Here is a 16,475-nt window from a genome sequence, read left to right as displayed (position 1 = left end):
ATCTACGATCTCCTTCTGTAGGGGCGGTGACATGGCTGTAAGAGATAATAAGGTAGCACTGGATTTTCTGCTAAGCGCATCTGCTACCTTATTTTCTTTCCCTGGATGGTAGAGGATGTCTATATCGTAGTCTTTGACCAGCTCTAACCATCTGCGCTGTCGCATATTCAGATCCTTCTGAGTGAAGAAGTACTTCAGACTCTGATGATCTGTATACACTCTGCACTGAGCTCCATATAAGTAATGTCTTCAAATTTTGAGGGTGAACACTACTGCTGCAAGCTCAAGGTCATGAGTAGGATAATTCTTCTCATAATCCTTGAGTTGTCTGGAGGCATAGGCGGTCACCTTGCCGTTTTGCATCAGCACTGCTCCTAGTCCCAACTTAGAGGCATCACTATAGATGTCAAAGCTGCTGGTGTTGTCTGGTAGAGCCAAAATGGGAGCACTGGTCAATCTCCTTTTTAGCTCGCTGAAGCTGTTCTCACAGTCCTCTGTCCACTTGTAAGAGCTGTCAGTGGGGAGGCTATCCTGGAGAAGTCCTCTACAAACTTCCTGTAATATCCTGCTAATCCCAGAAAGCTCCTGATCTCGTTGGCGTTCTTAGGTCTCTTCCAGTTACTTACTGCTTCTATTTTACTGGGATCTACCATAATACCATCCTTTGAGATGATGTGACCCAGGAAGGACACCTGGTCTAGCTAAAATTCACATTTTGTGAACTTGGCGTATAGCTGGTTCTGCTGAAGGGTCTGCAATACTAGTTTCAGGTGCTCTGAGTGTTCTTCCTGAGTTCCTGAGTAGATATGAATGTCATCGATAAAGACAATAAAAAACTTATCTAAATACTCCCTGAATACTCTGTTCATGAGATCCATGAATGTAGCTGGAGCATTTGTCACGCCAAAAGGCATGACTACGAACTCGTAATGTCCGTATCTAGTCCTGAATGCTGTCTTCGGTATATCACCCTCCTTGACCCTGACTTGGTGATATCCTGATCTGAGGTCAATCTTAGAGAACACTGCTGCTCCCTTTAACTGGTCGAACAGGTCATCTATCCTGGGAAGAGGATACCTGTTCTTGATCGTGACCTGATTCAGTGCTCTGTAGTCTATACATACTTCTTCTTCACGAACAACACAGGCGCTCCCCATGGTGAGTGACTAGGGCGTATGAAACCCTTGTCAAGCAGCTCCTGTAGTTGCTCACGAAGTTGCTGGAGCCATGCGGTAAGGCGCCTTGGAAATAGGATTGGTGCCGGGGAAAAGCTCTATCTCAAATTCAATCTCCCTGACTGGTGCTAGGCCTGGTAACTCTTCAGGGAATACTGCTGGATAGTCACATACAACTCGGACCTCTGCTAGCTGTTGGCCCTTGTCCTGGCTGGTATTGACTACATGTGCTAGGTACCCCGTACATCCCGAATCCATCAACTTCCGTGCCTTCATTGCTGAGAGAAATTTTCTGGCTTTTCTCTTTGGTTCTCCGTGGTATTCAAACTGTATTTCTGCTTCGGGTTGGAATACGACTTTCTGTTTACGGCACTCTATGGAAGCACCGTATCTGATCAAAAAGTCCATTCCAAGGATGACGTCATAGTCAGTCATTTCTAGCAGGATCAGATCGCAAAAGAGTTCCCTGTCTGCTATAATGACTGACACTGCTCTGAGCCAGTGCGTGGATGCCATGACCTCTCCTGAAGGTAGTGCCGTCAGAAACTGACCACTGAGTACCTCTGGGGGTATTTCTAATTTTTCGGAGAACATCCTGGCTATATATGAATGGGTTGCCCCAGTATCAAAGAGAACAGTAGCACTATACTGAAAAATGTTAATCTGACCTGTGACGACTGTCGAGGCATTGGCTACGTCCTCTCTGGTGAGTGAGTAGATCCTCGCATTCGCCATAGCTGGAGGGGTTTCTAATCTGCCTTGGCTGATAAGTGGTCCTTCTAGAGCGGCCTGTATATGATACAATTGAGCTGGCTGGCCTGCATACTGAATCTGCTGTGGCTGAGGAAGACCTGTCTTGTTCGGGCACTGCTTAGCCATGTGCCCCTCCTGTCCACATTCAAAGCATCCTCGTGTGCCCTTGCGACAAACCCCTGGGTGGAATTTCCCACAAGTGGCACACTTTGGATAACTGGGTCGCTTGCTGGATGGTCCTCCTTTTGAGTCACTCCCTGATTTGCGCTTGCTGTTGGAGTTCCCTTTCTAGTTAGAGCTGTGGCCTTGCTGTTTCTGGGTGTGAGAGTTTCCTTGGCCTTTGGACTCTGAGGAGACTTGCTTCTGCTGCTTTATGTTGTTCTGGTAATGCTCTGTGGTCAAGGCACTACTCACCAACTCCTCTGTGGTTTGTGGCCTATGTATGCCACCAGCCACGTTCACTGCTATCTCTGGCCTCAGCATCTTGAGCATCAACCGGATCCGTTCCTTCTCTGTGCTGACCAGCTCTGGGCATAGACGAGCCAACCTGTTGAATTTCTTCACGGCTTCCTCAACTGAAAGGTTGCCCTGACGAAACTCTGTGAACTCGTCGTAGTGGCGGTTTGTAACCCGCATATGAAAGAATTCCTCGAAGAACTCCTTCTCGAAGTCAGCCCATGTCATCTGGTTCACTGGGCGCTTCGTTCTGATTCTTTCCCACCACATGCGTGCGTCTCCTGTCAGGCAGAAGGAGGCACACTTCACCTTCTCATGTTAAGCTCCATCGTGCTCTCCAGTGTTTTGAACCAGGCTTGTGCATCCCATGGTTCACTAGTGCCTGAGAAGTTCTCTGGCTTGACTCGCTGCCACTGGATCAGATAGGCTTCCTTTCTTGGCTCAGCTGCTGGGGCTGCTGGTGCTGGTGCTGGTGCTGTAGGCTGAGCTGGTGGAACCTCCAAGACTACCGGAGTAGTCAGATTTCCTGTTGCTGTTCAGCTAGCTGCTGCTGTAACTGAGCCACTAATGCTGTAAGGTCTGGAGGAGGCACTGAACTGCCTGCCTCTTGCTGGGGCTCAGTAGCTAAGGCCCTTCTAGCTGGGCGTCCTCGTGCCATTACTAAAGACATAGAGAACATAACATAACTAATGTAATCACAGTTATATAACTACTGATATCATGTTTAAAACTAGCACAGACTAACAGACAGTAGACATATAAACATGAACTGTAATAACAAGACAAGGAGCATAAATAAGGTAGAGGTATTCTTACTTGGAAGCTGCAGGTACAATGCTGATGTGTGTGTAGGAAGTATGGAATACTGCTCTGATACCACTCTGCAACGACCCGCCTTCTAGCTACTAGGCTGTAAGGCGAATCGCTACAGTTGTACTGAACTGACTGTGCGGAAAGCTGGGCTAATTAAAATTTTGCTAACTATTATCTTTGAAAAACTAATCTGAATGTTCTAGGTGTACCTAAGAGTTGTACACATGCTAGGGGAGGAAAATTGGACATCCCAACTGAGCTAGGGACTATAAACTAAACTTCCCAACTACCTACCGAACCTGCCGATCGATCCACAGATCGATCGGAGCTGCGGTCGTTCTGTTCCCGACTGGATCGGTCGGCACACCGATCCAGGCACCTGAAACTCTCTGGAACACTACTGTATCGTGCTGGATCGGTCGGCTGACCGATCCAGGAGGATACAGTAGCCTACTGTATCTGTCTGGATCGGTCGGCTGACCGATCCAGTGACACTGCCCAGGCCCTGATCGGTCTGGAGACCGATCAGAGTTCTGATTTCAGCCCTGAACTCTGATTTCAGCACTTGTTCGTGCTAAAATCTCACACATGAGTTATACACTACATGAGGAACATACTGATGACATAAAAACTAGTACTCTAACATAATTACTAACAACTTAAACCAATCTTCCATGAGTTAAACATTCTAGCATTTCAAAAGTGCATAAACCACGAAAACTAAACTAATGAACTATAAAATGCTATAGTAGGTGCAAATCCCTAGAGGATCTTTTATTCCAGTTCTTGCCACACACACCATCCTTTGTATTGTCCTCCAGCCTCCACTGCTAGTCCATCTTTCCTTTACCTTTATCTACAGTATAAGGAAAAGTAGAATCTGTAAGCTTAAAGCTTAGTAAGAAACCATCTACCTCACAAAAATATGCAACGATGCAAATATGATTTTAAATCATGCTATTTAAAAAAAACATACTGAATATGCAAGCATGGCATGGCATGGTATCGTACAAAGCATGGCATAACATAAGCTGAACATAAGCTATCATAAGGTATAAACAAGGAAGAACTAAACTGAAGCTAAACTGATACTGAAATCAACCTCAACTAATATAACAAGTTTTGAGTTTTGAAAACTATTTCATAGTAAGTGAAAATACATAATCATGCTGTTTGGGCCCGGCAACTGTACTTGCTGTGCGCGCATCCCTAACTAGACCCGAGTTTGCAAGTCCCGAATTTAGTAGGGTTAACAAGGTTATCTAAACCTAGGGACGACTGTGGGAGTCCAACCCAATGGATATCTGATCCAGTACAGTGCCACTGAAAATAAAATACTGAACATAGCTAACTATTCTAACTTGCTGTTTCTAGGTTATCTGAACCTAGAGCTAGGTTATCTGAACCTAGAGGCGACTATGGGAGCCCACCCATTGGACCGTAGTCCCATATAAGCTAAAATACACTGATTTACTATTTTAAACGCTTCTAATGCATTTAACTGAGCTATTAAACATAACTGAGGTGGTATTTAGCTACACTAACATTTTACCGAACACTTGGTGTGCTCCAACTCTCTCCTCCAATAGGGAGGTCACCTCTAGGCACCCGACAACGTCTAGAATCTCCAACTAAAGGAGAACAACGTGTCCGGCCCGTCTAGAGGTGCTCAACTAGATCCCTAATCCTCGAGGAGGGTTTAAACACACCCCAAGCGCCGGAAAAACCTGCATATAGCTAAAACTAATGCGTAGGAAATCAAACGGAGCTATTATACTGCAGGTGAGGGGTTTCTTACCTCGTACGCTAATTTTCTTACAATTCCTTTCGCTAGAAATTCCGGTGGAGACGACTTCTCGACGATTCGCTCACGTCTTCGCGTTCCTCTCGCGGAGAAGGACCTTTTTCGTGTTGGAGTCGTCGCCGGAAGATGTTCCCTTGACCCTTGGGGGCTTGGTGTGCCGTGAGAAGGAGGAGGAAGAGGGGCGGCGGTGAGGGTTTGAGAGGGGAAGGTGGCGTGAGGTTTTTGGTGAGGAGAGGGCTGCCGAACCAAATTAAACCAAATCCACTTATGTTTTCCTATTTATACTAAATAATTAATTCGGTCAAACCAATTATAAATATAATTGATTCCCTTTCCTTTTAGCACGGCCCTGCTGGGTTCAACCGGTTACTAACATTATCCCGAAACCATAGGTCTCGGGTTCGATTCCCGCCTAAGCTATTTTGCGGTTCTAATTATTTTTGCTACTTCCGATACTCGGAAAATTCCGGAAAAATATCTAAAAATTCAAGAAAAATCATAGAATAATTCTAAAATAGTTTTAAGAATTTTCGGGCGTTACAATATGTTGATGACATGATTATTACTGGTGATGATTCTTATGGAATTGCTTTCTTGAAGTTTGAGTTGGCTCATTGTTTTGCTATGAAAGACTTGAGTATACTATACTACTTTGTAGGTATTGAGGTCTCTTATTCCCCAAAAGATTATCTTTTATCCTAGTTAAAATATATATTTGATCTATTTGAGCATGCTCGTCTTACTGATAATAGAGTCATTGATGCTCTAATTAAGAATAATGCTCAATATTCTCCATCGATAGCTCACCTTTGTCGGATCCTAGTTTGTATAGAACTATTGTTGGAAGATTGGTTTATCTTACCGTGATTTGTCTAGATATTGTGTATGTTGTTCATGTGGTTAGTCAATTTGTCACTACACCAACTACAATTTATTGAGCTACTGTTCTTTGTATTCTCCACTATCTTGAGGGCACTCAATTTCAAAACCTTTTATTTCCTTCTACTTTATCTCTGGAGCTACATGCCTACTCTGATGTTGATCGGGCTAGTGATCCTACGGATCACAAATCTACCACTGACTTCTATGTTTTATTTGGCGATTCCCTCATTTCTTGGAAGAGTAAGAAACAAGATATTATTTCTATATCTTCCACAAAAGTTGAATATCGTGTCATGGGCTCAACTACTTATGAGATAGTTTAGTTGCGTTGGTTGCTTGTGGATATGGGCATCTCTCTTCATCAGCCTACTCTACTATATTGTGATAATCAGAGTGATATTCAAATTATGCATAATTCAATTTTTCATGAGCGGACGAAACATATTAAAATTGATTGTCATATTACTCATCATCATTTTCAGATTGACACTATCACATTACCTTTTGTTCCTTCAAATCTACATATTGTCAATATGTTTACCAAGACATATTCTGCTTTACGATTTTGTTTCTTATTTGACAAAACCTCAATGCTATATATATAGTTTTTACAACAATTTTGTCATTTTCCCTTTTCTATTTAGGATTTTAAATTTCTTAACTTTACTATATAAGAATTTATATTCTGTATTTCTGATAATTAATTTTAGATTCAATAATATAACTAGTTTTTCTCTTTTCTTAATTTCTACACTCCCGGTGCTGGCGGATGGACGCGAGCAATAGAGCGGCAGAGTGAGGTTAGAGATGATTGAGCCGGAGTCAGCACTGGCGGCAAAGGTACTGAGGACTTCCTAGTGCGGATACAACTGCCGAAGTCTCGAGTGGTGGAGCTGGTGGCTGAGAGCGAGGTCAAGGCTGGGGTGGCAGAGAAGATTGTGGCACTTTACTTAGCCAAGAAAGTGGAGCCGGCGACAACCTGAATGAGTTCTCCTGCGGTGGCGATGAAAGAGGTGAGCTTGAGAATTTAAGATAAGAACAATAGAATTAGTTTTAGGCATATATTATATGGTTGAAGGATTGTGAACTAATTAATCACAAAAGATGCCATTTTTAGATACGAGTATTTCATCATGCAAAAAAACAACCTCTTAAGTAATTAACTTGACAAGTTATCGTATCATACACTGCTAAATAAATAAAATAAAAACTCTAAAGACTTACGAAGAAAATTCAACGAGATTTAGTTTACTTATTCCTATCAACAAAACTTATTATGATTAAAAGAAAAGCCTCTCCAACATTATTATTTGTTTCTTTCAAAAATTATCATATTATATAGTTTCAATGGTTGAACACTATATATATAGTTTCAAGTTTTTATGATTTTAATCATAAGTTATTTCTATATGATCTATATAACAATAATCAAGTTTTATCCCACTAAGTGAAGGTCGATTATACAGATGCTTCTACGTCATTAAGCTTCATCCCCTATTATATCATTAATTATATTTAAATAAAATTTGCCTTATTTTATTATTGTTAATTAAGTCCTTTTTTGTTTTCATCTTCCTCGTTTGATGTGTATATTTATTATAATTCCACATCGTCCAACTAGAGTATTTATTGGTCGTCTAAGTACTTGTTCGTATCATCTTAAATGTGTCTCTCAAAGTTTTTTCCTCAATAAATGTAACCCCGACTTTCTCTATAATATTTTCATTTTTATCTTGTCCATCCTCATATATTTACGCATTCATCTTAATATTTTCATCTCTTAAACTCTCATCTTTTGCTCATGTACTCGAGTCATAGCCCAATATTCGCCTTCATATAATATAACATATCTAATTGTCATTTTATAGAACTTTCCTTTAAATTTTAGAGGTATTTTATGATCACATAAAACACTTGATGTTCTCCTCTATTTCAACCACTCTACTTGTATTCTATGTAAGACGTTTATCTTAATCCTTCCATGATTTTGTAAAAAAGATTCTAAATAATTAAAACTCTCAGTTTCAGACTATTAATATCAGCCCTAAGAGTCAATTATGAGATGATTGACGAGGGACCTATTATATCATATTTTATTAGTAAAAGGTAATATTTATGGTTATTATATTTACTTTAGATTATGCCAGTTGAATAAGTATAATAATATCCTAATGTAGTAGGTTTTATTTTACAGTATATCAATTTGTTGAATTAATAGTGGAAGGGTATAGATATATATAGAACACAACTCTTAACTATTCCTAATCAAGCATTAATATATAAGGATAATATTAATGCATTGAGACTAGCATGTAGGTTAACTGATAACTTAATCTCACAAGTCATGGATACAAGATATCAAGTTGATACATGAGCATATATTAGAGAATATGCACTAAATTAACCTACCATGAGAATGCTTCATAGATCATTATATGAGTGTCATAAACATTCTCATAGTGACTATTAGCATAAATAGTCCTTAAACCTGAAGTCACTATGATTCCCTACATAAGAAGTTGTGTACTTTGGTATCGACAAACATCACATGTAACAAGGTGAACTATAGAGTCGATCACTGGGTATGCAATAAGTTATGTAGAGGGATGTGAGTGATGTAATTAAATGAGATCCATCTCTTGCATATGACGAAAGTGATATTTGTGGGTCTTTTGATTAAGTAGGGATACTAAAAAATGTATGGTCATGCTCAAATAAGTCAATATGAGATCATATTGAGCTCATTTGGTTAAGTGAGTCTATTTGGAAATCAAGAAACATAAGGATTAATAAGAGGATGATACGGTCTATGCCTCATGGATCAATCTAGATATTGATGATAGAAGGATTGAGTTATACAAGATAATAGACACAGATAGGTTAGGTCGAATCTCAACATTAATGTCATTTGGATAGCAATCATGCATTGCTTGTGTATCTAAAATGATTTTTGAAACACTGTCAACATTATAATAACCTATTGGGTCATACATAAAGAGCATGTTGACTTGGAGATTAATGCATTTTAGTTTAACTAAAATTGTATGGGTTTGAGCCTTAATTCAGAAATTAGTTTCGGATCTTATTATGACCCAATCTAATCAAGAGCCCACTAAGATAAACACTGATAGTCATTAGAGAAGATGAAGAATTCATCGGATAAGATGAAGAGTTAGTGTATTCTCTTCTTTAATGTCACCTTAAATAGCCATAAAGAGCCCAAGAAGGTGAAGATGTATGGGTGTCTCTTGGATTGCCACTATATACAGCATCTCTAGCAAGATGAGAGAGTGAGTGTCTCTCCATTCTTTTCTCTTCCATTTTAGTATGTGAAGAGAGCTCTGCTGGAGCAATCCCAATGGTCCGCGGGACCATGTGTTTTGGTGTTTGGGCAAAGGGTTTAAGTTAGGTTCACCCTTGTATTTGATATGTGTACTTGAGTTATGCAGGACTGCAGGATACACATGTGACTCAGGTTGATGGCTTCAGGTTCGGTGAAGGATGGAACATCCGAGGGATCGTGGACAAGGCAGCGAGGACAAGGGCCGAGGGAAGCGACTTCGAGGCATACGCGAAGGATGGCATTGGGGGCGAGCCGCGGGCTTGGATGCATCTGAGGGACGAGAGCCAAAGGAATTAGGTTTGAAGACAAGAGGTCAAAGCTGCGAAGAAGAGTCAAGTGAGTCGTGAGGGTCCGAGTGCGAGAGAAATGTACTCGGGATGGGAAACCCCAGGTTTAGGGTTGTACCAGTCGACTGGTACTGGGACCAGTTGACTGGTGGTGAGCACTGAGAGCTTCTGTACCCGAACGGCTAGGCACCAGTCAACTGGTGCAAGGACCAATCGACTGGTAGAGAGCCGTTGGAGTACCGTTGGGCTGGCACCAGTCGACTGGTGCAAGGACCAGTCAACTGGTAATGGGCAAATCAGCTTGCTGATTTCTTCCAAAATCTATAAGAAGGAGCTTGGGATGATCGGCCAAGGTGACGAAATTAGACTTGGTTAAAGCCTAATTAGTAGTCATCTAGTGCTCTAGCAATCCAAGTGTTCTTGATCGAGTTGTGGAAAGGTTTCTCCACCGACAAGGATTATTGTTCTAGCCGGAGTTTTCGGGGACTAATCTACCGACGGATTGAGGGATCGTCCACCTTACGGACAGCTGTGGAGTAGGAGCAAGTTATCTCCGAACCACGTAAACGAATGTGTTAGCGGTTTGCATTTCCTTTCTTAAGTTTTAGTCTTTCTACTTGTTTGTTTGTATTTCCGCTTGTGCACTAACATTGTAGAAAGAAGCGAGTATTTGGGGGCGTCGTCTATCCAACCCCCCTTCAAGCCGGCCACCGATCTTCCTATAGGTGGTATCAGAGCGAGGTTTGCACTTCACCGGACTAACCGCCGAGAAGAGCAACTACAAGAAGATGATCGACTTGATTAAACCTCCAAAGTTTGAAGGAGGAAGCCTTGGGGACATCACATATTGGATGATGAAGATGGAAGTCTTCTTTAACACGGATTGGGACACCATGATGGTGGTCAAAGAGCCGTTCGAAGTCCTAAAGGATAAGAAAGGAAAGAGACTCCGACCGCGTCATTGGACGGAGGAACAAACCTCACGATCAAAGGTAAATGATAAGGTAATATCTATTTTGATTGATATTTTGCCTAATGACGTGATGAGCTGTATAGGTAAATATAAGAACGCCCATGATTTGTGGAACAAAGTGAAGATGGTTCTACGGGAAAAACCTAAACCTACACAAGAGGAAGAAAAACCCAAGGAGATGGGTTTAATTGCTCAAGTTGAGGAGGAGCAAATGGAAGTTGAGCCATGCTCAACATCTGAGGAAGAGAAGGATGAAGAAAGGCCATCCACAAGTGTGGATGAGGAAGATGAAGCATCATCAATGTCCTCAAGGGTTGAAGAAGAATCCAAGACGGATGAAGAAGAGGTCTTGGAGGTCAACCTAGTGAGCACCTCCACTGAAGCAAAGTCAAAAGATCACATTGTGTGCTTCGGGTGCAATGAAAAGGGGCACTACAAGAGTAGATGTCCATTGGGTAAGAAAGAGGTATCTCCTAGACTCAATTCAATTCATTTTGATTCTAATTTGAGTTGTAGGAAGTAGAAGGAGAAAAAGCACATAGTGTGCTTCACGTGTGGTGAGCGGGGTCACTACCACACCAAATGCCCAAGGAAGAAAGAAATCAAAAAGTTGGCACATTTGAAGAAGGAGGAGAAGAAGTGGAGGAAGAATGGAGGCTCATGTCAAGGGGGAGCTCCAAAGGTAAAGAGTAAGGTAAACCCTAATTTAAATTTGAAGTCAAATTTAAGTTCCTTCATGCATGCTAGGAATAATTGCTATTATTTACCCATGCATAACTTTGGATTTAAATATCATGATAGGAATAGGGTAATTGTAGATCATAACCCTAGGAGACCAATTCATGATAACTCTAGAAATTGTAGACCTAAGGCATTAATCCCAAGAAGGGAAGATATATGCCTAGAAAAATGGGTAGGTCTCGAAATGTCCAATATGGACATGTTAACTCTAGGTTTAGGAACCTAGAAAGGGAAAATCAAGCTTTGAAGGCAAAGCTTGATAAGTTGGAGAAAACCCTAGAAAGATTCAATGTTGGATCTAAGGGTTTAAGTATGGTGTTGGGTAGTCAAAGGCCCAACAATGATAGATCGGGTTTGGGATACTGATCTAGTGTCTCCAATGCTAAGGAAAAGTCTTATGCTAGGGTTGCATCTGACTATTGCAAGAAGAAGTCAATAAATGGCAAGGGAAAGTCATTTAATGGTAAGAAGAAATTAACCAAGGACAAGGTGTCCAAGGTTAAGAAGGTTAGGTTTGTAGGCCAAGTGTCACCGGAGGTGCACCGATGTGGCCTAGCGATTGTGGATGAGTCACCTAGGTAGGTGACTAAGGTTAAGAGCTCTAAGGGGAGCTCAAAGAGTCAATTTGGGACCCATGGCCAATGGATCTCAAGTGAGTACTACTTGGGATTCTAGATGAGTCATGAAATGTGCCAAAAGGTTTGGAGACGGATTTGTGTCTCAACCTCAGGGAATTGGCACAATTGGGTTGTGTTTCATGCAAGGAAATATGACATTGGGGTCATAATGCATGACAATTGGTTTTGGATGTATAGATTCCATATATACCAATGCTAGGGATGCATTGTGGGTTGGTATGGGCAAATATATCAAGAGGAAGCCAAAACTAGGACTTTAGGTCAAGGTTCAATTGAACCATTTAGCTAGTTTTGGATTTTGTGTTAATCTTAAGATTAGTGATAGATACATTTTGTAATGTATTTTTCCCAAGTAGACATGGGTAAAACGGACCTCTCCATAAAATTTGAGGATTTTGGAGGTCTGTGGAATTTCTGGTGCATTTCTGAAGTTAGTTTGAAAAGGCTGATTTTTGCAGAAATAGGGTACCAGTCGACTGGTGAAGATACCAGTCAACTGGTAACAATATTTTTCGACCACGGTGTGCTTCTGTAAGGTTGTGTCAAAGGGGGCAGTCGACTAATACCAGCCTGATAGTGTTTTTCAGCGCTATTCTTGACCATGTCAACTCGTTTAGATGTATGGGATCCATGGGGGATAAATACATGAGTTTAGGGTCAGTTTGGTTGACAAGTTTTCAACAATTGGGATATTGTTGGAGAACTTTTTGGATGTTAGGCAAAGGGGGAGAAGTAAGGTTTAGTTAGGTAAACCTTAAGTGCCATTGCGTAGGGGGAGCCTTGTGATTGGTTCTAAATAATCCCTGTGGTAAAATCCTAGCTCATTAGGAAGCTTAGGTGTAGGGGGAGCCTTTTGATAGGTTCCGATGCATGTTGCATTTTGTTTCGGCGGTGTAAGTCCAAGTGTGTAGCCTTGGCAACGTAAGTCCATTTGGCTGTGTAAGTCCAAGTGTGTAGCCTTGGCAATGTAAGTTCATTCGGCGGTGTAAGTCCAAGTGTGTAGCCTTGGCATCGTAAGTCCATTGTTTTTAGCATGTTTATTTTCTATTTGTTTTCCCTAACTTAAACGTATTATCAAACATCAAAAAGGGGGAGATTATTGGAGCAATCTCAATGGTCCGCGGGACCATGTGTTTTGGTGTTTGGGCAAAGAGTTTAAGTTAGGTTCACCCTTGTATTTGATATGTGTACTTGAGTTATGCAGGACTGCAGGATACACATGTGACTCAGGTTGATGGCTTCGGGTCCGGTGAAGGATGGAGCATCCGAGGGACCGTGGACAAGGCAGCGAGGACAAAGGGCCGAGGGAAGCGACTTCGAGGCATACGCGAAGGATGGCATTGGGGGCGAGCCACGGGCTTGGATGCATCTGAGGGACGAGAGCCAAAGGAATTAGGTTTGAAGGCAAGAGGTCAAAGCTGCAAAGAAGAGTCAAGTGAGTCGTGAGGGTCCGAGTGCGAGAGAAATGTACTCGGGATGAGAAACCCTAGGTTTAGGATTGTACCAGTTGACTGGTACTGGGACCAGTCGAATGGTGGTGAGCACAGAGAGCTTTTGTGCCCGAACGGATAGGCACCAGTCGACTGGTGCAAGGACCAGTCGACTGGTAGAGAGCCATTGGAGTACCGTTGGGCTGGCACCAGTCGACTGGTGCAAGGACTAGTCGACTGGTAACGGGCAAATTAGCTTGCTGATTTCTTCCAAGCTCTATAAGAAGGAGCTTGGGATGGTCGACAAAGGTGATGAAATTAGACTTGGTTAAAGCCTAATTAGTAGTCATCTAGTGCTCTAGCAATCCAAGTGTTCTTGATCGAGTTATGACAATGTTTCTCCACTGACAAGGAGGATTGTGCTAGACGGAGTTTCCGGGGACTAATCCACCGACGGATTGAGGGATCGTCCACCTTACGGACAGCTGTGGAGTAGGAGCACGTTATCTCCGAACCACGTAAATAAACGTGTTAGCGGTTTGCGTTTCCTTTCTTAAGTTTTAGTCTTTCTATTTGTTTGTTTGTATTTTCGCTTGCGCACTAACATTGTAGAAAGAAGCGAGTATTTGGGGGCATCATCAAGTCGACCACCGATCCTCCTACAAGCTCTTCAATTCCGAAATTGTTAGAGAAAAACTGTGGGACTTGCTCTTATGGATACCGTAGAGGCACAGACATTCTATTCACGCTAAAATCTACCAAAGTATTAGTGTTGATAGGATTATTCCGTTCATGCATTAAAGGTAACAATCCTATCAAAACATGTATTCTGCATTCATTTGGATCTCTGGAGGGATCTTTTTTCCGCTGCGTATATATGTTATTTTACACAACAGATCCCTACACAGACAACTCTTCATCTCTTTTATTAACAATTATCTCATTACATCTAATATTACTAAACTTAAATTTCATATATTCAAAATTTACACTACTAAGTCTAAAACCTTTCACTTCAATGTTTCCAACTAAGATTTAAATTTAGCATTTACTCTTTCATATGTCTCATCTAACAAATTAATATCATCTATAAACACATACACCATGGTATCGTGTCTTGGATGTATCTAGTGAGTTCATTCATGATTAGTGTAAAAAGATAAAAACTTAGAGATGATCCTTGATATAACCTTATCTTTATAGAAAATACTTCAATTAATTTATTTGAAGTCTTCACTCTTATCCTTAGATCCTCATACATATTTTAAATTAGTTTAATATGTGATAATTAGTGTAAAAAGATAAGAAGTTAAAGATGATCCTTGATATAATTTTATTTTTATGGGAAATGCTTCAGTTTACATGCTGAAAGTCTTCATTCTTATTTTTAAATCCTCGTATATATTCTTAATTAGTTTAATATATACTACGTTAACACATCTCTTTTCTAGAGTTATCCATATAATTTCTCTTGGAACTCTATCATAAGATTTTTCGAGGTCAACAAATACCATGTGTAGATCTTATTTTTGTTCGCAATACTTTTTAATTATTTGCATGAAAAGATGTATAATTCCATTATCGATCTTCTAGGAATAAATCTAAATTGAATTTCGGTCACCGTGCTCCCCTTTCTTAATCTTTTTTCTAGTACTCATTATCTAAAGTTTCATGATATGACTCATTAGTTTAATACCCCTATAGTTTGTACAATTTTATACGTTTCCTTTGTTTTTATATAAGGAAATTAGAGTACTTACCCTCCATTAATCATTTTTTTTTTATTTTCAATATCAAGTTAAATAACTTTATATGTCATTCAATATTTTATCTCCATAGGTACTTCTATACCCTTTATTAGAATATTACTTAGTTCAATTATTTTTTTCATTTTATATCACATTTAATAATTGTTCTATGTCTGAAGTTTCTATGATAAAAATTTAAATTTCTATACTCATTTAACATATTTAAATTACTTAAGTTAAGTTAGTCACTTAAACCTTTATTAAAAAATTGATAAAAATATCTCTTCCACCGCTCTTTTATTTCATCATCATTTACTAGTATCTTATTACATTTATATTTAATACATCTTATATGTATAAAATCTCTTGTCTTTTGTTGTCGAAACTGCAGGTGCACGGTCAAGTCGTGAAGGAATAAAAATATTGATCCACAGGGATTATTGATCAAATACTAGTTAAGTCTGTAAAATAAGTTATCTAAACAATCGAAGTCTTATGAAAGCTCACAAAACTAGAGATTCAGACACAGAGAGAGAGAGAGAGAGAGAGAGAGAGAGAGAGAGAGAGAGATACAATTAGAGCACGTAATTGATGAGTGAGGGATTGATTCGGGGAAGTGATCCAAGGATTTCAGTTTCATCATGATACTAGTTGATGTCTATGGATTATTTATCACCTTACCTTCATGTTTCTGCTCTTATAGTGATTCTAACCAAATTACCGGCACAAACCAATAAAGATTTCACCAGAGTGTTTACCCCGTTGACCCTATTGAGTTTTAATGCTATTAAGTAAAGAGCTAACATAGAAAGTCCAATTAAAAGGACACCCCCTGTCATTAAGGGCCCTCGATCATACAATCTAAATTAAACAAGTTACTTCCTAACATTAATTTAGGAAAAACTCATTAAACTCTAATTAGCTAATCTCTTATAGAGAATTGACCTCTATTTTAAGGTGATACTCTAAAGAGTTCGGTTAAAAGGATTCCCTCTTTCATTAAAGGTCCCCTAGTCATATGATCTAAAGCATCTCCCTACATGATGACTAATTGATGTATGTAGATTATGTATGTTTATAAGCATTGATTGTCATATATTTACTTGCATTTAATGAGCATGATTTATATTATCATACCCTATTTCTATGTGATTTCGTTATTTTACTCTTTTAGTTCGAAGAACTACTCTTACTTATTTTTATTGATAGGATGTGAATTCGGAATTAAAATGGAGTATAGACCCCTTAGAATGTGTAGTTGGAGCAAGGCGTTAGAGTGTATACTAAAAGTCTAGCTTTTTGTAAACATTTATTTTGAAATAAAGAATCACATTGGTCAAATGTCTACATTTATATGCTAAGTGTAGTTGTTTAATTAATTTATATTGTAGATAACATGGTGTGTGGTGTCACACACAGAAGATCATGTTAT

The sequence above is a fragment of the Zingiber officinale genome, chromosome 6A (assembly GCF_018446385.1).
Source record: "Zingiber officinale cultivar Zhangliang chromosome 6A, Zo_v1.1, whole genome shotgun sequence".
NCBI classification, from domain to species: Eukaryota; Viridiplantae; Streptophyta; class Magnoliopsida; order Zingiberales; family Zingiberaceae; genus Zingiber; species Zingiber officinale.
Note: the sequence above shows the minus strand (reverse complement) of the source record.